The sequence below is a fragment of the Theropithecus gelada genome, chromosome 13 (genome assembly GCF_003255815.1).
Source record: "Theropithecus gelada isolate Dixy chromosome 13, Tgel_1.0, whole genome shotgun sequence".
Taxonomy (NCBI): domain Eukaryota; kingdom Metazoa; phylum Chordata; class Mammalia; order Primates; family Cercopithecidae; genus Theropithecus; species Theropithecus gelada.
In genome coordinates this window covers 74,119,027-74,142,242 of record NC_037681.1, presented here as the reverse complement: position 1 = coordinate 74,142,242, position 23,216 = coordinate 74,119,027, and the positions used below count along the sequence as shown (strand labels likewise).

The following is a 23,216-nucleotide window of genomic DNA, read 5'->3' as shown; positions in this document are numbered from 1 at the left end:
TTATATAAAACTAGATGGAAAACAGAAATTATGTCAGCTGTTTTAGTCTGACAAGATAAGTCTGATTTGGCCTTATCTGTGTTATGTCCTGGTCAGTGACATTGATGCGGTCTAATGATTCATTTGTTGCTGAAATGCTGAAGTTGATCAGGGCAGTGTCTCAGTCTGGTGGCAGTCTGCTACCGAGGGGCAGTGATACCTGTCTCGCAGACCAGCCACACCAGAGAAACCCAGTGACAGAGCCATAGTCATTACATTTCAGTGTGTTCAATTTTAGTTACCAAGATCAGAAAACTGACTGCTTGGGAGGGAGGCTCATTTGGGCTAGCTTAAATCAAAGTGATAGAATGCACAGTATGATTCAGGTTTATAAGATGATGATATAAGTGTGTTAGTGCTTTTATTTGTATATGTTCATAGAAAATGGCTGAAAATTTGTTCATATAATGCTAATGATACTTATTCTTTGTGACAAGATTTGGGGAGATTTTTTCTTCTTTGTATTTTTCTGCAAGGCTCAAATTTTTATAATAATTATGAATATTTTTCACCAAAATAATGAAGTAGTTATTTTTAAAGAAAAAGTCATGTGACTTGCTCCACTCCTGTGCTTCCCTCCTCCAATCACTATTTTTTCCCTGCTTCCCTCCCTCCTTTCCTTCCTCTCTTCTACATACCACTATTTGGTAAATATTCACTCTATGCTACTGTACTTGGTGCTGGGGATACAGTGGTAAACAGCTCAGACACTGTTTCAACTCTCATGGAGCCTACAGACCAGTGAAACAGCTCAAGAGGCTGAAACTTCAATTGTGGCCTCTGTCTACTTGCAATTCATTGATTTTCCCAGATGTGTAGATTTGAATACTTCTCATCAGATTTCATCTGGAAACTTCATCCCATATAGTATTTTGTCTGATTTGTGAATTGCTTTATATGGAAGACATCTAAAAGGCGTGGTTGCATTTATTTTTACACGTGATGAATTGCCTTTATTAACAAAATTTTTTTGAAAGAATGTAAAACAGAAGTGTAGGGAGTTGGACAGGACCAGGGGCTGCATTTTGATTAATAGGTAAATAACTAAATGTAGTCATAGCAAGTATATATTTTTTTGGTCAATATGACTAGTAAGAGAACTTTTGAATGGCAGGAAGCCTATGTCAGAGTCCAGGAGACAGAGATTTTTCTTATGCCATTGAATAAGTCAGTTCACCCAAGAAATAGTGGTGAATGGCAGCTGAGCATTGGAAGGCGTAAGGGCCTTTGAATTTGGTGTCATCTTAGGTAATGCATGGCAGAGTCACAGAATGTATAATCAATCCCACATCTGTTCTATGCACATGTAACAGGGGACTTGAAATTAGTTTTCAAGAGGGGCTTGAAATTAGCTTTAGGTCAAGTAGTGTGGTTTCAAAAATTCATTTTTGTCTATTTGATTATGAATTACAATAATTATGCTGAAATCATCACTGGCTGAAGTATCCCTACCCATTCCTCTGAGAGCAGCTTCTCTTCCTCTCTCCACTTACTTCCACATCTTTGGAGACTTATTCACCACGCACAGATCCTGTATTAGTTATGAGACAGCCTGAGATTTTCATGTCTTTCCTCTCCTCTGATACACCATTGGAATTGATTTACTTTAATTTATGACTTCTCATTTCACCCCAGGGCATAAATGACTCATGGCTGACCATGTTCCCCTCAGTGGATTTTTAACCTCTCTTTGCTTAATATATTTGTGATAAGGGTCAGAGATGCTTCATTCAAAAGCAGCAGGAGGCCTCATGGCTTCTGGGCGTGAAAGCTTGTTTCTTGTCTTTTAATTTAAGAAAATTTAAGACAACCCAGCAGTAGAAGTGAGGCTAGAGAACCCAGCATGCTGAGGTTGGGTGGAGATATTACTTGGTTGTCTAGCGGGGATGAAATGATTTAACATAGTGCAGATTATGTCAAGTAATAGATGGGGTATAAAAGATCAATGGATAGATTTCACACATCAGGCATGCAGCCTTCTTCCTGGAAATGCGCATCCTCTCCATCCTAATAGAGAGGGTGAGATGTCATCCAGCTGTCACATTGAAATATGCCTTTACTAATGACTGTAGAACGATGGGATATTTGAATGCTTTGTGTGAGACAGTCTCGCTCCTTTCTTCTTGATACAGTGTTTGGGAATGGAGGGTGAGTTGTAAGGCATTAAAAAAAAAGATAAAGCAATGACAACTCCCCATTGTCACATGTACCCTTAGTGCAGACTCACAAAATGGTACAGCTGTGTCACAAAGGAGAGTTAAATTCCATAAGTCAAAAATGAAAATATTGTGCATGTCCCTGTCTATATACATACATCTGAATAGTTGCTAAAGAGTCTGTAGAAATTTCTCGAACGACTGTGTTCACTTAGTGTAATGTAGCATATCTATATTTATTGTCTATGAAAAGGTTTTGTGGCTTGGTGCAGTGGTTCATGTCTATAATCCCAGCACTTTGGGAGGCTGAGGCAGGAGGATCACTTGAGGCCAGAAGTTCGGGACCATAGAGAGACCTGGTCTCTACAAACAAACAAAAAGAAAATAATAAATAATAATAATAATAGTAATTTGGCATGCATCACCATGCCTGGCTGTAGTCGCAGCTACTTGGGAGGCTTGGGTGGGAGGATCACTTGAGCTTGGGAGGTTGATCTTGCAGTGAGGTATGATTGTGCCCTGCTTTCCAGCCTGGGTAGCAGAATGAGACCCTATCTCTAAAAAACAAAAACAAAAACAAAACAACGACAACAAAAACTTTGATGTATTAAGAGAAAAAAAGTTTACTAAGGGATATACATTGTGAGTCTACTCTGTTAAAAGTATATATTTATATAAAAGTTTAGAAATATCTACATTAGAATATCGACAATACTATTGTGCTTATCAATGGGTGGTGAGATTATGGGATTTTTAAAAATAATTTTTCTATAGAAATGTCTTATCTGTGTGATAAGAATTATTAAGTTAAACATAAAAATTCTGGGTAATTTGAGTCTGCCTATTATTACTTAATAAATCTGAGGTAACTTTATTCCGTCTGAAGCACAGAACCTTTGCTGAGGCCGAGGCAGATTCACTGCTTCTAACACTGCTGCCTCCTTCAACTACTTGATGGCCAAAGTGACTGAACAGCTGGAGCTTCTCAGAGCTTTCCCAGGGGCCTAGTCAGGGCTCTCAGTGCTACTGTTGTAATAAACTAAGTCATATCCAGTAGAGGGAAGATATGAGCTTGGAAATTATTCCAGCTGAAAACTTCCATCTCTACCTGTCCAATTGTGATTGAGTTCTGGTTTCTACACCTTCACAGATATTTATTTTATGTCTCTAGAAAAGAGAGAAGTAGTTTTTTGTCACATGTCTATTTTCATTAAAAAAATAAAAATCCAAAAACTATATTGGATGACCAGCTCAGAAATGTCGGTGTCCTTTCCTCTTTAAATGCATTAAAATCTCTTTACTTTTAAAAATCGTTTGTTTGAGCAGCTGTGCTGTGAGCAGGAAGTTCATTATCTTCCACTTGAAGTTTACCTATCCCGAATCTCAACCTCCAACTGCCTAAGAACTTTGGGGCTCATTTGTTTGAATGAGGGGAACCAGCCCTCTCTATAAAAGGCCAAGCAGAGTCTTTCATGGCCATTGTCTCTTGGAGCCACAAGGTGTTGCTGTTGCTGTTGGTTCCTGATGGTTATAGTGCCTGGTCCTTGCACAAGACACGGTATGCCCAAGCTTGGACTCTAGGACTACTGTTCTCTTAGTGGACTCTCATAAGACTGGTCATTGTCCCCCAAAGCATAGGACATAGCCATATGCTCTTTCTGCCCCAAACCCTTAGTTTTTGATCCTGAGTCACCAGCCCAGAATCTCCAGGGAATTTTATTTCATAGGGCCTTTTGTCTTTTCATGCCACTGTGTCTTGGTCACATCCTCCCTGGTCCACCCCACTGGTAAGTCTAATTTTGAATCTCAGAAAGCATGGATGCTCTATTAGACTTCTTATTTCCTTCCTCCCAGTGCTCTCGGATCATCTTGTGGAAGAACCCAAAAGGAGGTTTGGTCAATGTGATTAGGCCATCTGTGTTTGCTAATTGTCCATAATGGAAGTTAGGCTCCTACCTTTCCACAGAGACTGGGAGATAGGAGGAATATCTTTCTTGATGATTACATTTCAAAGCGATGGTTTCCAGGTCCTTGAGAAAGACATTCTTGAGTCATAAGACATTTACATCTCAAAGGGGCATATAAAAATGTGCAACTGAATTTTTTTGTTTTGTTTTGTTTTTTTGAAGACAGAGTCTCACCCTATCACCCAGGCTGGAGTGCTTTGGTAAGATCATAGTTCATTGTGGCCTCAAACTCCCATGCTCAAGGGATCCTCCTGCCTCAGCCTCCTGAGTAACTGAGACTACAGGTGTGTGCCACAATGCCAAGCTATTAATTTTTTTTTTTTTTTTTTTTGGTAGAGATGGGGTCTAACTATATTTCCCAGTCTGGTCTTGAACTCCTGGCTTCAAGAGATATTTCCACTTCGGCCTCCCAAAGTGTGATTACATGCGTGAGCCACCATGCCCAGCTCCAGTTGCAAATTATATAAAGTAAATTCTCTAAGGGAAGTCAGAGACCTGTGAGCAGGTAGAAGTCTCTCTAAAGTTTAATCAAGCTGAGGGGAATGTTAAGGTCAACTTGATGAGTAGCAGCCTTCAAATAGGCTCAATATAATCCAAAAAGGTTCTAACTCATCTCTTTTCCACCCTCATTCCCAGTGTGGGTGGCTTGCTCTGTGTGTACACAACTAAAGCTGAGTTTTTTATGGCAGGGGTCAACAGAAGTCTGCCTTATGGCAAATTGTGCCATATACTTGACGTGGCATAACGTACTGTCCCAAATTTGGTAGTACTCTTTGTGGAGAGTGGATACTTCATACAGTGCTTTAGGTGCTGAGGGAATTAAGAAGCTACACTTCCTTAATGGGACGTTGCACTACAAGTTGGGAAGTCTATAGTTCTCTTTTTGGTGACTACTGTGTACATTTTCTGCTGCAAAAAACCAAACCGACATCAGTATTCCCTCGACACCTCCAGTTCAGTGCACAAAGAGAATTCACTTCCTTGGAGGTCACTTTGATGCTATTTTCTATTGTACATGATTTTAAAATACATTGTGATAAATCTCATTTGTTCTCTTATTCAATGGTTAAAGGAACGTGTAAGGGAGTTGGTGAAATATATGTAGTTGATAGAATTTTAGAGATGATTTTAAATTCCATATAACCATCTTAAGATTCATATGAGAAATTATGACCAAAACTATTAGCTCTGTTTAGATCAAGATGTCATAAAGAAACTTGTCCAATTAGGAACTAGTTCTGTTTATTTCTGCTTCTCAAATTGGGTTCTACAAGTATGAATGTTTCTGAGCACCTTCAGAAGGGACGTGTTGTGTTTGTTCTGTTCATCACCAGTGAGAAGTAACTTGACATTTTCATTGCTAATAACTTCCTTGCAAAGTATATTGACACTTCAGTCATTTTTGAACCAAATCAACAAATAATGAGGGGCTGTTCTGTGAAATCCACCCACGCAGTTCTTGCTCGCAAATGATGCAGGCTGTTGAGATGCCAAGATGCAGATGACATGTGGATAGTGGAATAATAACAGACTACTTAAATAAATGTTCAAAACATCAACAGGTTTCATTTGAAGGTGTGTAAGTAGCTACCAAACAAACTTGGTGGACATTAATTACTACAGGAGGTGAGAGGACTAGAAGAACATGCATAAAATGGATCTCAGAAATGAATCTCCCAAGCCTGCTTTGTCTTTCCCTGAAACCCATTTGCTTAGTGCTTCGTGCATACATCCATGAGTTATTCTCCCCATGTATATGCCCCTTCTTGCTTTCCCGCTTTGCTGTGACTACCCTTCATTGCAGATAAAAGGATCCACTCTTAATTCCTTCTATTCACCATCATACATAATACTCCTGCCTCCACACAAGCCCTCCTCTCTGCTGGAAGGTCTTTATCTCCACTGTGATTCTCCTTTGTTCCTTCCGCCTTGGTAACTTTTCTTAGTTAAAACTCATTTTAGAAGGTTTAAAACCTCTTTCAGAAGGTCTACCTAGAGCTCCTTGTCTCCCTTGAGTTTCCCCCATTATTCATTGTAGAGCAGGGAGGGCGTGGGGGTGGCCTCAGTTCAAATACTTGCTCTGCTGGGTTGTGTGTAACAAATTTCTTAACATCTCAGAAACAGTTTCCTCATCTTTAAAGCGAGGCTATCTATGATTGATTTTTAATATTATGAGAATAGTGGATGTATGCTACAGGCATATATATTAAAGAAGGCATGAACTTTTTCTTTTCCCACTGAAGTAGATTCATGCCTACACTTGTATCCGACACACAGTAGATTGTTTTCTAGTGCCTCCAAGTTTTTAAAATATTTTGACAAGAGTTGATAATTGGTAGCAGGAATAACATTCCGATACAAGCTACTCTGCTGTTAGCAGTGGAACGCTAATGGTCTGGGGAAAGGCTCCTGTGTGGTTGAACCTGCCCAGTTGTGGGTACAGCCTTGTACTGGCAGCCCAACCCTGACCTAAAGTATATTCCCAGGAGAAATCTTTCCTGGGATTTGAATTTGCAGCAACAGGTGTGAACATTCTAGTGGCAGTTTGATCATGTATGATACTATAAATAGGACTCCACCCGCAAAAAAGTGGAAATCTCTAGAACAGATTGATTTTTTTTTTGCTTTTTATTTTAAACATTTTTAAATTAAAAACTTAAATTTACATATAATAAGATGGGCCTTTTTTGGTATACAGTTCTTTCACATTTATAGTCTCTTGTTCAATAATTATTTGGTGAGTGAATGAGGCAGCCAATATAGTACTTGGCACAAAGTTGGCTTTCAGCGTATACTTGTATATATGTAGGTGTACATACACTTACTGTGGCTACAGCTAGCACTCTGCATAGTTTTTGGGTAGCACATATCTCACTAAATCAGTGCCACCATTAGACTTGACTTAACAGAGCCGTGTCCTGGGTCCTGTGCTTCAGGCTGTTCATTGTGTGGTCCACTGATAGACATCCTGTGGGAACTGTTAGAAATGAAAATTCTTGGGCTGCATCCCAGACCCACCGAAGCCTCACCTCTGGGGGTGGAGTTCAGGAATCCACGTTCTAACGCAGTCTCTAGGTGGTGCTCATGCAGGTGTTTGCCAAGCACTGCCTTAGAGGGCCGTGCCCTGTTCTTTTTGTAATGTCCCTCTTGATGGGTGCCCCAATCCTTGAACACACTTCAAACCCAGACTCCAAAACCCTCTGCCCTGAGTCTATTTCCAGAACTTTTGTAGGTCTTTTTATTTGATCCATCAAGGGACAGCTATTTGCAGGGGCTGCGGACAGAGCTTGGACATGTGAAGGTGTCCACATGTGTGTGCCAGACCCCTTGCCAGGCAGCCTGGAGCTGCAGGAAGGAAGAGAAGGGCAGTAAGCCACAGGATACATTTTTTGTTTTTCCTGTTCTGCTAGTTCTAAATTGGAATCTGCCTTCTGGGTAATTTTGAAGTTACATTTATTAAGATTGTAGGAAAGAACATACTTTATTTAACTGCTTGCTAGCTTGAATTATATAATTTAGACATTCTAATATAATATGCAGGCCCCTATTTTTACCCTCAGCCTCAGGCCTGCAAATGTTAAGGTTGAGTTTCTCCTGAATTCTTAAAGTTTCCTTTCTGTGTTCTCCACTGGGTTGGGAACTCCTTGGTGGCAATGACTGGGCCTTCTTTGACCCTGTAACTCTATTGTCTTGTGCAATGCCTGGTGTAAGTGACTTAGTAAATGTGTGCTGATAGGTGAATAAATGAATGAATTCCTTTATGAAGGTTGGGGCTATTCGGGAAAACTTTGTGGGGGAGATGCTGAGCCAACATGGTTGTTCCTGGGTAGGGTTGGTGTGACCATGGCACACAGATGAAGTGTCCTTGTGCAGGCACCACTTTCTGCTGTTGGCACATAAATTGTTGGAATGAGGGAAAATTAACGGACTATAACATGGACATCATATCGTCTGGTGGAACTGATTCCTCAGACCAAGCAAAATCAAATGATTTTTACAGTCTATGCAAGTTGAGTGTTATGAACTGAGTATTTGTGTTACCCTCAAATTCATGTGTTGAAGCCCTAATGCCCAGGGTGACTGTATTTGGTGATGGGACCTCTAAGAAAGTTAATTAATGTTAACTGAGATTATGAGGGTGGAGACCCCAGAGACCTCCATCTCATCTCTCCGTCTTTTTCAATCTCTCTCATTCTCTGTGTGCACACACCAAGGAAGGGCCATGTGAGAACTTAGTGAGCAGGCAACCGTCCGCAAGCCAGCAAGAGCACCCTCACCAGAAAGTGAACCTTGCTGTAAGCTTGATCTTAGGCTTTCCAGCCTCCAGAATGGTGAGAAAATAAATTTCTGTTGTTTAAGACACCCAGACTAGTATTTTGTTATGGCAGCCTGAGCTGACTAATACAGCGGGAAAAAGAACCAAATGCCACAGATTAATTAGATGTAATGAAAACAGCTGTCAAGCTAGTCCTAAACCTTGGCTTACTACAATTAAGTGTTCGATACAAACTAATTAAATTAGCAGCTCCCAGGTGTTGGTTTTATAGACAGTATAAATTATGCATTGAGGCAGGAAGCTCTGTTCATACCAAGGACTTATTTTGGTGGTTCTTGTTTTATGTGTGGCATTTGTTTCTGGTTTTATTATAATGACTTATGTCAGGTATATCATAAAGTAGCATAATTGAATAATTGCATGTTGACTATTTAGATAACTTTATATATATATATATGTGTATATATATATATGTGTGTGTATATATATATATTTTTTCTGTCTCTTTGAAATTCTTCTTTTACCAAGGCTGGATCCCATAGACATTCTCAAATCTTGCTGGCTCAGTATCAGAGAAAGCTGAAAACAAAAGCTTTATAAGATGTATTATTAATGCTTGCTGCTGTGAAACATTGATAATAAATAAGAGCTGATTGTATCCACTGCAATTTCTCACTCAATTTTGATGGCTGGGGAAGAGCATAGATTTCCAAGCAGAGTGAAAACAGGTTGTCTTGTTTCTGCTCTCTTTATTAATGCAGGGTTGCAGCTGCATTGTCTCTTGCTAGCAATGGCTTAATGCACTTGTTTGGACTGCTATTCAGTTGTCATTTGCAAGGGGACATCTGGCATTTGGACTGTTTTTGAGAGGCCATTGGTTTTTTTCCCATCTAAACATTTCACCTGATTATCTTAATAAACTTGATGGTTTGTAAAATTCAGCCAACTAACCGATATTCGTTAACAGTCTACTTTATTTGCCAGACAGTGGGCCAAGCTTGGAGGAAGTTGTGAAGCAGAATGAAGCCTGTCCTGGTTCACAGAGAACCTAGAGTGTGGTTGAGAAGTTAAGACACATGCAAAATCACAGTGAATCACATGATAGTTGGATGTGCCAAGTACTAATTGTACTGTGCAAAGTAGGCCATCATTTCAGGATGGAATCACTTCCAGGGGAAGAGATACAGGGTGGTCCAGGAGAGGTGTCCAGCACCAGTCCAACATCTCCTTGAGCAGTGTTTTTCAAATTGTATTGACCCTGCCTGATTTCTTCTTCTTCTTCTCCTTCTCCTTTCTCCCTTCTCCCTTTCCCTTCTCCTTCTCCTTCTCCTTCTCTTTCTCCTTTCTCCATCTTCTTTCTCCTTCTCCTTTCTCCTTTCTCCTTCTCCTCCTTTTCTTCTTCTTCTTCTTTTTTTTTTTGAGATGAAGTTTCACTCTTGTTGCCTAGGCTGGAGTGCAATGGCGCAATCTTGGCTCACTGCAACCTCCAGCTCCTGGGTTCAAGCGATTCTCTTGGCTCAGCCACCTGAGTAGCTGGGATTACAGGTGCCTGCTACCACGCCCAGCTAATTTTTGTATTTTTAGTAGAGACGGGGTTTCACCATGTTGGCCAGGCTGGTCTCGAACTCCTGACATCAGGTGATCCACATGCCTCTGCCTCCCAAAGTGCTGGGATTATAGGCATGAGCCACCGTGACTGGCCTGACCCTGATTTATAGGAAGAAAAGTACTTGATGTCAAACTGTACACCTATATGGATATGAATCACAGAAACTGAAGATTCACCAGATAATACTTAACCCTTTCTATGTGCTGTGCACTGTATTCTATTTATTTTTAATACTTTATGAAAACATTCTATTTTGTGAAAAACAATAGTAGTTGCACTCAATAAATTGTTAAGTGCCCCTTTAATTGGTTGCCATCCTGCATTAATTAATAGTCTGGATTCTCCAGAGAAACAGAACTAATAGAATCTATCCTCTCTCTCTCTCTCTCCCTACCTACCTACCTACCTACCTACCTACCTACCTACCTACCTATGTATAATCTATCTACTATAAGGAATTGGCTCATGAAATTTGGAGACTGAGAAGTCCTAAGATACACAATCAGCAAGCTGGAGACCCAGGAGAGCTGATGGTGTAGTTCCAGTCAGAGTCTGAGGGCTTGAGAACCAGGAGACCTAATGGTATAGTTTCCTGTCCAAGTCTGGAGGCAGGAGACCAATGTCCCAGCTTGAAGACAGTCAGATAGAGAGAAGGAATTCTTTCTTACTAAGCCTTTGATCTCTTCAGACCTTCTAGGAATTGAGGAGGGCCATCTGCTTTACTCAGTCTTTTGATTCAGAAGTCAATTGCATACAAAAGCACCCTCATAGACACACCCAGAAATTATATTTAACTAAATATCGAGGCACCCTGGGGCTCAGTCAAGCTGACACATAAAATCACTCATTACACACTCACAACCTGAAAAACTCTGTGATAGAGGCCTGTCTTAAAATTCCACAGCTGCTTCCCACAGTAGGGCCACCTCCCTACTCTCCTCTCCGTGCCATCCTATAATTGGAAGCCCAGGAAATCAGTATCTCTGCAGTGGATTACCTAGGGGTTCACCAGAGAAACAAAACCAGTGGAATATATATAGTTACACAGAAAACGCTAATCATCAAATGGTAATCATCATCAAATGCTAATCTCTTCTGAAAACACCCTCACAGACACACCTAGAAATAATGTTTTACTAGCTGTCTGGCATCCCTTAATCTAGTCAAGGTGACATAAAATTAACCATCACATGCATTTAAGGATTATTAGTAAAGGAGTGATATCATATCTCTATTAGATTAGAAATCACATTTTGGAAAGATTACTCTGTAATTACTCCGTAAAGAGTGCATTTCTAAGAATTTAATTGTGGTGATATCAAAAGGCTTCATATATAGACCATATACTTTTGGAGTGGGGAGAATGGATTTGGAGTATAGATCAGTGTTTCTCGAGCATGAGACTTGGAGCATTTGTGAAAACACAGGTTGTTGGGATCTACCCACAGAGATTATGGATTAGCAAATCTAGGATGAGGCCTTGGAATTTGCATTTCCAACAAGTTTCTGGGTGATGCTGATGGTGCTGGTCCAGGGACTACACTTTCTTATTTGGTGTGGTTGTAGGAAGAATAATTGCCCTCAAAGATGTTCATGTCCTAATCCCTGGAGCCTGTAGATATGTTATGCTAGATGGCAAAGGGAAATTGAGGTTTCAGATGAAATTAATTTATAATCATTTTATTAATCAATAAATCAATAAATTAAGGTTGCCACAGAGCTGATTTTGGGGAGATTATCTTGGATTATCTGGGTGGGCCCCATGTAATCACAAGGATTCCTAAAACTAGAAGAAGGAGGCAGAAGAGAATTAGAGAGAGATGCTGACTACTGAATTTAAAGTCTCTGGCTTTGGAGCTGGAACATGGGACCGTGAGCCAAGAATGCGAGCAGCCTCTAGAAGGTGGAAAAGCAAAGAAAATGGATTCATGCCTAGACTCTCCAGAAAAGAATGCAGTCCTAACCCTTTGATTGTAGCCCCCTAAGACACCTATTAGAGTTCTAATTTACAGAACTGTAAGATAATGAAGTTGTATTGTTTTAAGTCACTAAATTTGTGGTAACTTGTTACAGCAGCAAAAGGAAACCAGTACCGATGCCTCCAGGAACTGCAGTGGGAACTGGGAACACAAAGGTGAAAACCACTTATTCAGTGACTTTGAGCTTCCCTATTTTTATTTTGCCCCTGCTCCCATCTCAGGACCAATCAGAGAGAGCGAAACATGCATCCCAAACCAATCACTTAAGATGTCCTGTCTCCAGCCTTGCCATGCCAACAGCCTCCAACCAGAGCATATCTGATTGATGGATCATATAAAGCCTTTCTACTCCCTTGCCTACCTTTGAATCTCTGCCAGTCACAAATGATGGTAGCTGACTCCCTTGCTATCACAAGCCCTGAATAAATAACCTCTGTTTGTCCTCATTTAGGTGATCTTCATTTATTTTCAAAAGACATAGGGCTCTCCTTTTTTTCTTTTCTTACTCACTGATTATTCTAATGCAGTGGTTCTCTACTGAGGGTAATTTTCCCCTCCTTCTCAGAACCTGGGTCATTGCAATGTCTGCAGATAATTTGGTTGTCACAACTGGGGTATGCTACTGGCATCTAGAGGGTAGAGGCCAGCAAAGATGCTAAACATCCTAAAATGTACAGAACAGTCTCCAAAACAGATTTATCTGTACCAGAATGCTAATAGTGCTGACATTGAGTAACCCTGCTCTAGTGGTAGGAATTTCTGGCCTCCATGCAGTAGGGAGGTGTGTGTGGAGGGGTCTTTTTATGCAAGTAGGACAGTAGTACTAACATAAGACAAAGGTGACCAGCAATCTATCTACACAATTCACTCTGACGAGGCTCGCTCTTGCAGCAAATACAGTCTTTGCTTCTGCTTCCAAAATAGAATATGACCTCCTTTGTCCTGAACAAACAGCAAAGCCTAACGTTTCATTTTGTGCCTCTGCTTAGTAACTCCTAGAGATCTATAACATATGTAAAAACATGCTAATATATTTAAATATACTTAACTTTATATATATGTATAAGATATGACTGTCATGATATTTCCATGTATGAATTGTAGAAATAGTCTCTTTCCTTCACAGCTATATCATACACACAGATACACACACACAACTTTGTTTCCAGCTGGCTCAATTTGCAAAACAACTTCTCTAGTTCTCTTCTTCCGTTCTTCCTCCAGTCACATGGGGTTGTATTTAGTTTGAGCCTTATGTATCCAAGACATTCTCATCTCTGGATCTTCTGAGCTGATTTGGAATGCAACCTATGGAAGCCTCCATGTTTCTCATGCATTTAAAACAAAGCTGCAGTTTGAGATTTCTTCCATAGATTGACCTCTAGTGTTTCTGATTGACAAGCTCAGGAAGAAAGAGACAAGAAAGACCTTAGCTGTGAAGAGAAGCGTTCTCAATCCTTTTGCTCTGACATTTTTGCAAGCTCACAGACTAATTAATCAATTTCATTAAAAAAGAGAGAATGTTGCCATGGTATCATAAGGCACGTTTATGCTGCCACATTAAGATTTCAGGGTATTTTTAATCCTTAATTACCCATTTCTTCTTTTCTTTCTTTTTTTTTTTTTTTTGAGTTGGGAAAGGCCTTAAAATTTCTTTTTTTTGATTATGCAGTTTTCTGCTGGTGTTTACTGAGGTTGAGGTAGTAATTGAAACAGAGCTGCCTCTCTTGTTTGGAGGAAATAAGACCACCTTTGGAGCCCTGGTTTTGTGTAAGATTTGATTAAAAGTTCCATGCAGATCATTCTACCAGCCTGTCTTCAATGCACATGCTTTTGCACAAGAAGCCACTAATTTATCACAAGAAGCATGACCCAGAAGTTTTATCTATAATGTATGTAACATATGATTGTGAAATATTTCCAGAAATACTCATTTCTAGCATTTTGTTTCCCCATAGCATCAAGAAATATTTAGTGTTGATAATAAAACTGGTGACATTTTGCCCTGAATGATAGTTTTCTGAAAGTATCAAGAGAATTTAAAATGCCCAGTTTCATTTAAGGAACCTGTTAACTACTTGAAATAACAAGTAACTCTCCGATTATTTAAAGAGCTTTTCCTAGCATGTTTTCTAACTCCTAGTCATCAAAGAGATGGGTGAAGATGTGGAAAGAGAAAGTGCAGTGTAGCTTTTGAATTAGATCAGAATGAAACCTTTCTTATTAAAGTAGACTAGGAATAACAATAATAAAAAAAAGCAGACAGAAGCATTCTCCTGCATCTTATAAAGGATTTTGACAATGTATACAGTAATTCTTTTCTCTCTTCTTGTTTGGTTTACTATAAACTCTATGCCAAAGAGGATTTGGAATCTTACTTTAAAAAATGAATACTGAAAAATATAAATGTGTGCCTGTCTTTTATAAGGGACAGTCTAGCTAGTGTGTCTGCCTCTGAGTCTCATTTATGCATTGTTATTAATGTTGAATCGATGGCTTACATTGTAATATTCATTTATAACATATGCTTATTTATAAGATATATTTGAGTGAAGCTGATACCTCAGCTCCTTCATGTAGCTCAGCACGAAGTGGTGCTCCTGGAAAAAAAACACTTTTTCAAGGACAAAGGTAGTGTCCCAGCAATGATGTCTATAAAGAACATCTCAGAAATGGAGTGCCTTTCGGTGCAGCAACATTTTACACCAATAGGAATTCTCATTTTCTTGTGCAGACTACCAAGCTGCTTTGTGACTTGGCCTGGCACTCACTATCATGATGCCTCTATCCTCATAGGTTCCACATGAGAACAACAATTAGAATTACCTAGTAGCATGACTGTGGACAGCCAGTCTAGGTAAGTGAAAATCCAGTTCTGCAGTATAAAAGGTACTCTGTTTTCAGCTATTTCCTGCATTCAGAAAAATCATACATTGCAAAATGTGTACTGAAAAGTTGTCAACACAAACCTGGATAGAATATTTGTAAGTTTGATTGTAGCAGCTATTAGCCTTTTAATTAGAAGGGAAGTATTACTGTAAATTGGACCTTTGGCCAGGAGGATTGATCTAGGCAAAATCTCCATAATCTACTAGTGCATTTTGGTTGTATAGTGTATGACTTTCAGCTGCAGTTGCACAAAGACAGTACAAATTCCAGACCCTCTGCAATCTAACAAAATTCATTCAACTCGTATTGAGGGCTCCTTAAGTGTTGGTGCTAGAGTTAGGGGCTGGACATAGTACTAAAAATGAGACACAGTCCTTGTGCTTAGGATTAAGAAGCTTAGAATATACTAGATGGAAGGATACAGAGAAGAAAAGAGGTAAAATACAGTGTTCATGTAGTTAGCCTAGTTTGACTTTGATTTGGAGTCAGGGCTTACTGAAAATCTACTGCAATTTGCAGTAGGAAATTAATATTTAGTTCTTCTTATTTTCAGGCTCTAGTAACAAAATATAATAAGCTGGGTAGTTTATAAACAACAGAAATTTATTTCTCACAGTTCTGGAGGCTGAGAAGGCCAAGATCAGGGCACTGGCGGATTCAGGGTCTGGTAAGGGCTTGCCTCCTGATTCACTAGAAGGTCTTTTTCCCTCTATAATCTCACATGGTAGGAGGGGTGAGGGATCTCTTCAGGGCCTCATTTAAAAGGCACATATTTTATTCATGAAGGTTCCATCCTTATGACCTAATCACCTCCCAAAGAACCTATCTCAAAATAACTTCACACTGGGAATATCAACAAATAAATTTTTGGTGGAGGAGGGAGTAGAAATTTTGCCTATGGCAGTTCCTTTCCCAGTTGCTTTAGGAACACAGGGGAGTGATGATGTAGCAAATCCTTGGGGAACTTACTTTCTAGATTAATTTAGCATCTCTGCTGTATCCTAAAGGGTAGACTAGTGTTAATGATGAAAGGATTGGGGCTTGAGGAGAAGGAGTATGGGGCAAAGGCTGAGGGAGACCCTTTGAGAGATGTGTGGCTGGCTTGTGGAAGCTGTGCTCAGATCATGCATTTACCATAATAGAAATGTGACATAAGGCTAAGAATTATCTGTTTATTGATTTACACAACAGTGACTCTCCCTGGAGTGTCTCAGATGCACGTGATGTGCATGAATGCTGGGTTTGGATCAGTGAGCTGAAAGATGCAGAGTATCACATCTGGCTGGATGAGTCCCCTATTGATTGTGGACTGGGGAAGAACCATGAGCGCTGTGCATCCCAGAAGAGTAGGAAGCAAGATGTGTGTTCAGTGAGATTGGCTGGCTGACCCTGAAGCCTCGTTCAGCTGTGGCAAAATGACCTTCTATGGAAGTCATGCATGGTCATTTTCTTTACCTCCCAACATAAGATCTATGTCTGTTCAACAGTTCTAGCCTCAATTTCAAAGCAATGAGGAGGCTTTAGCTGGAGTTTTACTAGATGAGAAATAAATATACCAAAAGGTCAGCTTTCATTCTACTTTGGAGGAAGATGTATGAGAGTGTGTGATAAGAACTCACAAAACTAGACTGAGAACAACAACAAAAAAAAGACAGAAAACTGACTATTTACCATTTTCATAATTTACAGAAAGTCTATTTAAAGAAGGCAGTGACTTGTTCAACTTGGGTGTTGTAGTGTCTACACCCTGACATTTTGTGTGTGCCATCTACCATATTTACCAGACCCTGGGCATGGTCCCAGGAGTCAGCGTGCGGGTCTCTGGTTGGAAGTCAGCGTTTCCTGGGTGCAGAGTCCTCTGGTGATGATGGGGACAGAGGAATCAGTGTTTCCATAAGTACCAGACACTATTTCCCTGGGAGAGGCAGCAAAGCTGAATGAGACAGCATTGGCTGGCTAGGGGTAGGAAACTAGAGTTTTAGTCTCAGCTCAGGTGCAGTTATTTGATTGGTTGTCATTTAATCTCCATACCTCAGTTTTCTTCTCCCCATCATTAAAATAATCTGCCTCATCCTCATTATAAAACTGTTGTGAGTTCTGATGGGATGATGATTTAAAGTACTATAAGGAAAAGTCAATGGCAATTAGCATAAGTAGTCATTTATATCTCAGTCATTGTCTTAGTCCTTTTGGGTTGCAATAACAAAAATACCACAGACTAGGTGGCTAATGGCACAATGGAAATTTATGTCTCACAGTTCTGAAGGCTGGGAAGTTTAAGATCAAGGCACTGGGAAATTCAGTGTCTGGTGAGAAGGCCCACTTCTTTATAGATGGCCATCTTCTCATTGTAACATTACATGGTAGAAGGGGCAAGGGAGCTGACATGGTTAGGCTTTGTGTCCCCACTCAAATCTCATCTTGAATTGTAATCCCCAGGTGTTGAGGGAGAGACCTGGTGGAAGGTAATTGGATCATGGGGGGCAGTTTCCTCCCCAAGCTGTTCTCATGATAGTGAGTTCTCATGAGATCTGATGGTTTTATAAGTGTTTGGTAGTTCCCCTCTTGCTCACTTCTTCTCTCTCCTGCCGCCCTGTGAAGAGGTGCTTTCTGCCATGATTGTAAGTTTCCTGAGGCCTCCCTAGCCATGCACAACAGTGAGTCAATTAAACCTATTTTCTTTGTAGATTACTCAGTCTCAGGCACTTCTTTATAGCAATGTGAGAACAGACTAATATAGGAGTTTTCTGGGACTTCTTTTATAAGGGCACTGGTTATACTCCTGAGTGCTGTGCCCTCATGATCTAATCACCCTCTTTCTTAGTCTATTTTCTGTTTCTATAACTGAATGCCTGAGATTAAGTAATTTATAAATAAAAGAAATGTATTTCTTACAGTTCTGGAGGCTGGGAAGTTCACGGTCAAGTGGCTCATCTAATGAGGGCCTTCTTACTGCATCAAAACATGGTGGAGGGCATCACATGGTGAGAGCTCATGAGAGGGGACCAAACTGGCTTTTATAACAGACACATTTTTGTGATAACTAACTCACTCTTGTGATAACTCATTAATTCATGAATGACTCTGCCCTTATGACTGCCCAATCACCTCTTAAACTCCCCATCTCTTAACGCTGCTATATTGGGGATTTTCTTAGTCTGATTGGTGTTGCCATAACAGAGTACCTGAGACTGGGTAATTTATACAGAAAAGGGGTTTATCTAGCTCACAGTTCTGTAGGCTGGGAAATACAAAAAGCATGGTGGTGGCACCTGCTTGGCTTCTGGTGAAGGCTTTCGTGCTGCATCACATCATGGTGGAAAGCCAAAGGGAAGGCAGACATGTGTGAAGAGACAAAACCTGAGGGATGCCATTGCTTTATAACAACCCACTCTTGAGAGAGCTAGTTTATTCCCAAGATAATTATTTCTGTCTCACCAGGGCAAGAATCACTATTGTGACAATGGCACCAAGCCATGCATGAGGGTTTGTTCAACGTCACTGAAATACCTCCCAACATGCTAGATTGGAGATCAAATTTTGACACGAGTTTTTGTGGGGACAAACAAATCATATCCAAATCATAGCAGAGATTAAATTTCAACGTGAGTTTCAGAGGGGACAAACATCCAAGTCATAGCACCACCCAAAGACACCATCTCCTAATACCATCCATCACCTTGAGGGTTAGGATTTCAACACAGAAATATTGGGGGGATACAAACATTCAGATGATAGCAGTCATATTATATTGTGATATCATGGGCCACAGTTATTTAAATAACTTACCAATTATTTTTGCAGACAATTGGAGATTATAACTTTAAAATCAAGCATTTAACAATCACCACCCTTTAATGAAATGCATGACACTTTTTATGGCCATTAAAATTTAGGTGACACTGAGCATGATAGTCTGAGGCGTTGGTAAACGTTTTCCTATTATGGGCTATGGAGTAAATATTTTATACTTTGTGGGACATACACGCCCAGTCACCACTTTCTCTCTGCTGTTGTAGCATGAAAGCAGCCATAAACGATTTGTTTTTTTTTGTTTTTTTTTTTTTTTTGAGACGGAGTCTCGCTCTGTCGCCCAGGCTGGAGTGCAGTGGCGCGATCTCGGCTCACTGCAAGCTCCGCCTCCCGGGCTTACGCCATTCTCCTGCCTCAGCCTCCCGAGTAGCTGGGACCACAGGCGCCCGCCACCTCACCCGGCTAGTTTTTTGTATTTTTTAGTAGAGACGGGGTTTCACCGTGTTCGCCAGGATGGTCTCGATCTCCTGACCTCGTGATCCGCCCGTCTCGGCCTCCCAAAGTGCTGGGATTACAGGCTTGAGCCACTGCGCCCGGCCCTTACGATTTGTTAACTAATAAGGGGATTGTGTTCCAATAAAACTGTGCACAAATAGGAACCAAGCTGACTTAGTCTTTGGGGCCATAGTTTGCCAACTCCTGCTTTAGCTTAATTTCAAAGGGGTGGGAAACATAACCCTTTTCCCAGAAGATGTTGTACTGGAATATTTGTGAGAAACAATGTTCAGCTGTTTAAGTATAGGCATGACATAGGCAGTTGGTAAAGTTTAATTTGATTTGGAGTTTTTGCAAGTGAGTAAATGGATGGCATATAATGGATGGAGGTTAGGTAATTAGTGGTGTTTTTAAGGAGTAATTATTTAGACCCTTAGCTAGGTAAGCAAAAGAGAGAGGACATGAGGGGGAGGCAGGTGGCAAACATTGTTGGGGTCAGTGCATAGGTGGTTTTGATGACGTCAAAAAAATCTTGAAATGTAAATAATAGTTTGAGTGTGCCAAATGGGTAAATTATGGTGGTTAGCAAGTAGAATGCTGAAATTTTTGGAAGTTGTTTAGCTATTGTTATAAAGTTGAGGGTACAGGTGAAAGAGAGAAGAAAGCTTACTAGAGATGAGGAGGTCAAACAGCACATAGGCCAAGATGTTGAATGGCTCATCCAGGTAGATATCAAAGTCATCAAGGTTGGGACCTAGTGTAGAAGTAAAGAGAAAAACAGTAAACTAGGTGCTAAATTCATTGGTGGATGAAGGGGGAGGTCCTGGGAGGTCTGCAGCGGTAGTAAGAAAATCTGAAGTTTGGATCTTCAAGTGTGTTGGGATTTTTGAAGGAAGAAGGATGACGAATGATTTGGAAAGCCATGTGCTGTGGAAAACACAGTCCAGATATGAAACACTCCCATTGCCGCTGCTTCCTGGGTACACAGACTATTTCATCATGTTAAGTGTGGTCATGTGCTATGGTCTAGACAGTAGAATGGGAATGGCAGGGATGCCCAGCAATTTCAGGCCTGCCCCTTAAAAACAATTTATGGGCAATGCTCCATTCCTTCTCTTGTCTTGTTTGCTGAATCGATGCAGAGGATCACTGGAAGACTTCCAGTCTCTGTATGGGAGATGCACTTGATAGTAGTAACAACTTAAGGATTACCATGAGAATGACCCTCTATGGCAGACACACCTGCAAGTGTGTTTAGAGTTTTGAGCAAAGGAATCTGGGAATGGCCAACCCAGAGATTCATTCTTTATGAGGAACATCTGAACCCTCTTCCACAGGCTGTACAGGGATTTGAGGCCCTTTGCATGGATTAGATGAAGGTTGCCAGGTGGATGTTGTTAGAGGGATAGTGATAAATGAAAATGCTATATAAACTGCATGCTTTTTGCAAGTGGTGTCGGTTCTCCTGCCCATTCTGCCACTGCTGGACCACTCTGAATGTTAAGTTCTCCTCAATAAACCTATGTCTCATTTGCTGGCTTTGGGTCTCTTTAGCCTCTGGAACCTGGTGCGTCCATCTGATGGCTGCCACTTTCCTTGACTTATGTGGACACCTGCTATTGCAGGCATATCCCAGCAAGCATGCCACCCAGAAAACCACCATACAGGGACTAGAGCAGCTGTGTGCAGCCTATGGCATCCCTATTAATATCAACAGTGACCAGGGTTCACGCTTTACTGGAGATCCTGAATAACCACTAGTATTTCCACCTGCCCTACAACCCTACAGTCACAGGGTTGACTAAATGGATGAATAGACTGTTGAAGCAACAACTCCAGTAAGGGATGCACTCTCTGGCTCTGTGGACACACCATTTAGCAACAGCCAAATGCAGGCTGGATGAACATGAACATTCTCATCACCCCAGCACATGTACTCTCCTGATACAGGACCTGATAGCACTATCAGGATCCAGGTAGATAGTGTAAGGGACACTATACCTTTGCCCCAACCTGGGACTCAAGGTAACCTCCATTGCCCTTGCCACAGGATTTACCCACTGGGGAGTGCATCATTACATGGGCCTGGAAATGGAAAACCAGCATCTGATGGTTCTATTTATCTGCTCCAAGGGGGAAGGGCCTAGAACAGGATGTACAGGTTACGCCTATTTTACATCCTACTCCCCTTTGTATTTCCAAAATAATGATTCCCAGTCTCCCTTTTTGTAAGGGGACAATCATCCTTTCATTATAGAACACTGTAATACCTCCATTGTCTTACTCTAGCCTCCTGCAGTGCATCACAGAGGGGGCCAATCCATTTGGTATTGTAAACCAGGCACCAGGCTGCTGCCAGGCATGGTGCACTCTCAGAATGACACAACTTCTTGTGTCCTGTTAAATGGTCATGACTTGCCCTTTCTTGTACCCACTTGATATACTTTGACTCTGTGTCCCCACCCAAATCTCATCTTGTAGCTCCCATAATTTCCATATGTTGTGGGAGGGACCCAGTGGGAGATGACTGAATCGTGGGGACAGGCGTTTCCCTTGCTGTTCTTGTGATAACAAATGGGTCATGAGGTCTGATTATTTTTTAAAAAATGAGTTTCTCTGCACAAGCTGTCTTTGCCTGCTTCCATTCTATGTAAGGGGAGCAGGCACTTGCTCCTTCTTGCCTTCTGCCATGATTATGAGGCTTCCCCAGCCATGTAGAATTTAAGTCCAATTAAACCTCTTTCTTTTGTAAATTGCCCAGTCTCAGGTTATGTCTTTATTAGCAGCATGAAAATGGACTAATATACCACTGAACATCTCACCTTCCGCCCTTAGTTAGTGTGCAGCAAAGCTCTTTGCTGACTGGGTGCAGACGAGGGCTAACAAAGCACATGGTTGGGCCTGTGGAGGGCTGCCCTTCTGCTCCACTGCAGGCCTGCTGTGGTGCGTCCAAGCAGCTAACTTGAGTACCTGGGCTCACTTCTGTACTAGTTTGTATTGCTGCTGTGGCATTTGGCCGGAATACTCCTCTGCATACCTAGCCCCAGGGAAATCATGGAAGAATTGGCGTGATAAGAGTGTGAGGGCTGTTCAAGGGTATGCTGGAGTGGACTGTATGGTGGATGCTCCTGATAGCAATAACTTAAGCGTATCCTGAGAATGACCCTGTCTGTAGATGTATCTGTTTGTGTATTCAGAGTTCTGGGCCAAGGAATCTGGGAGTGGCCAACCTGGAGACTGATTCCCCATCTCTGAGGATCATCTGAAACCCTGGCATATCCATAGAGGATTAAGGCCCTTTGTGTTGGGTTACATGATGGTTGCCAGATGGAGGTTTTTAGGGAAGAGTGCTAAGTGAAAATGCTATATAACCTTTGTGGTTTTTGCAAGAGGTGAAGATTTTTCTGCCCACCCTGCTATGAGTGGACTGCTCTGTATGTAAGTTTCACTTAATAAACTCTATGTCTCGTTTGCTGGCTCTGAGTGTCTTCTCCAGGGAACCTGATGCCATCCATATTGAAGTTAATAGGGGTCTGGCATGACAGGCCCTGGGGATTGACAAGTTACTAAATGGAAGGATCTTGGATCCCTGAATATCTGTTGCTCCTGACCACCAGGTTGGCTCCACATGACCAAGAAGGTAACTTCTATTAACTAAGTCACTAGCATTACTCTGGTGCATGTACTTAACTCTAACTCTGAAGTACATGAAGTATGAGAAAAGAGAAATGAAAGTAAAAATGAAAATAAAACAAAACCAGAACCTTAAGAGGGCTACACAGGAAGTTGTCTGATTATGACAATAATATTGTTAAAACCAACAACAGTAGCTGCAGTAACAGCAATGTCACCTATGTGACCTCTGCAGGCTATAGACTTTGAAACTCCTGTCCTAGATACTGAGAATTGTTACAGGAAGTCAAGGACCCTGAATGGAGGGACCGGCTGGAGCCATGGCAGAGGAACATAAATTGTGAAGATTTCATGGACATTTATCAGTTCCCAAATAATACTTTTATAATTTCTTATGCCTGTCTTTACTTTAATCTCTTA

General features: G+C 41.0%; 1 non-coding gene across 1 annotated transcript; it reads left to right on the top strand.

Annotated features, from left to right (window-relative positions):
* The first annotated feature begins 6,552 nt into the window (after positions 1-6,552).
* LOC112605473 lies at positions 6,553-6,735 on the top strand. Its single transcript, XR_003115461.1, has one exon.
* Positions 6,736-23,216: the final 16,481 nt, after the last annotated feature.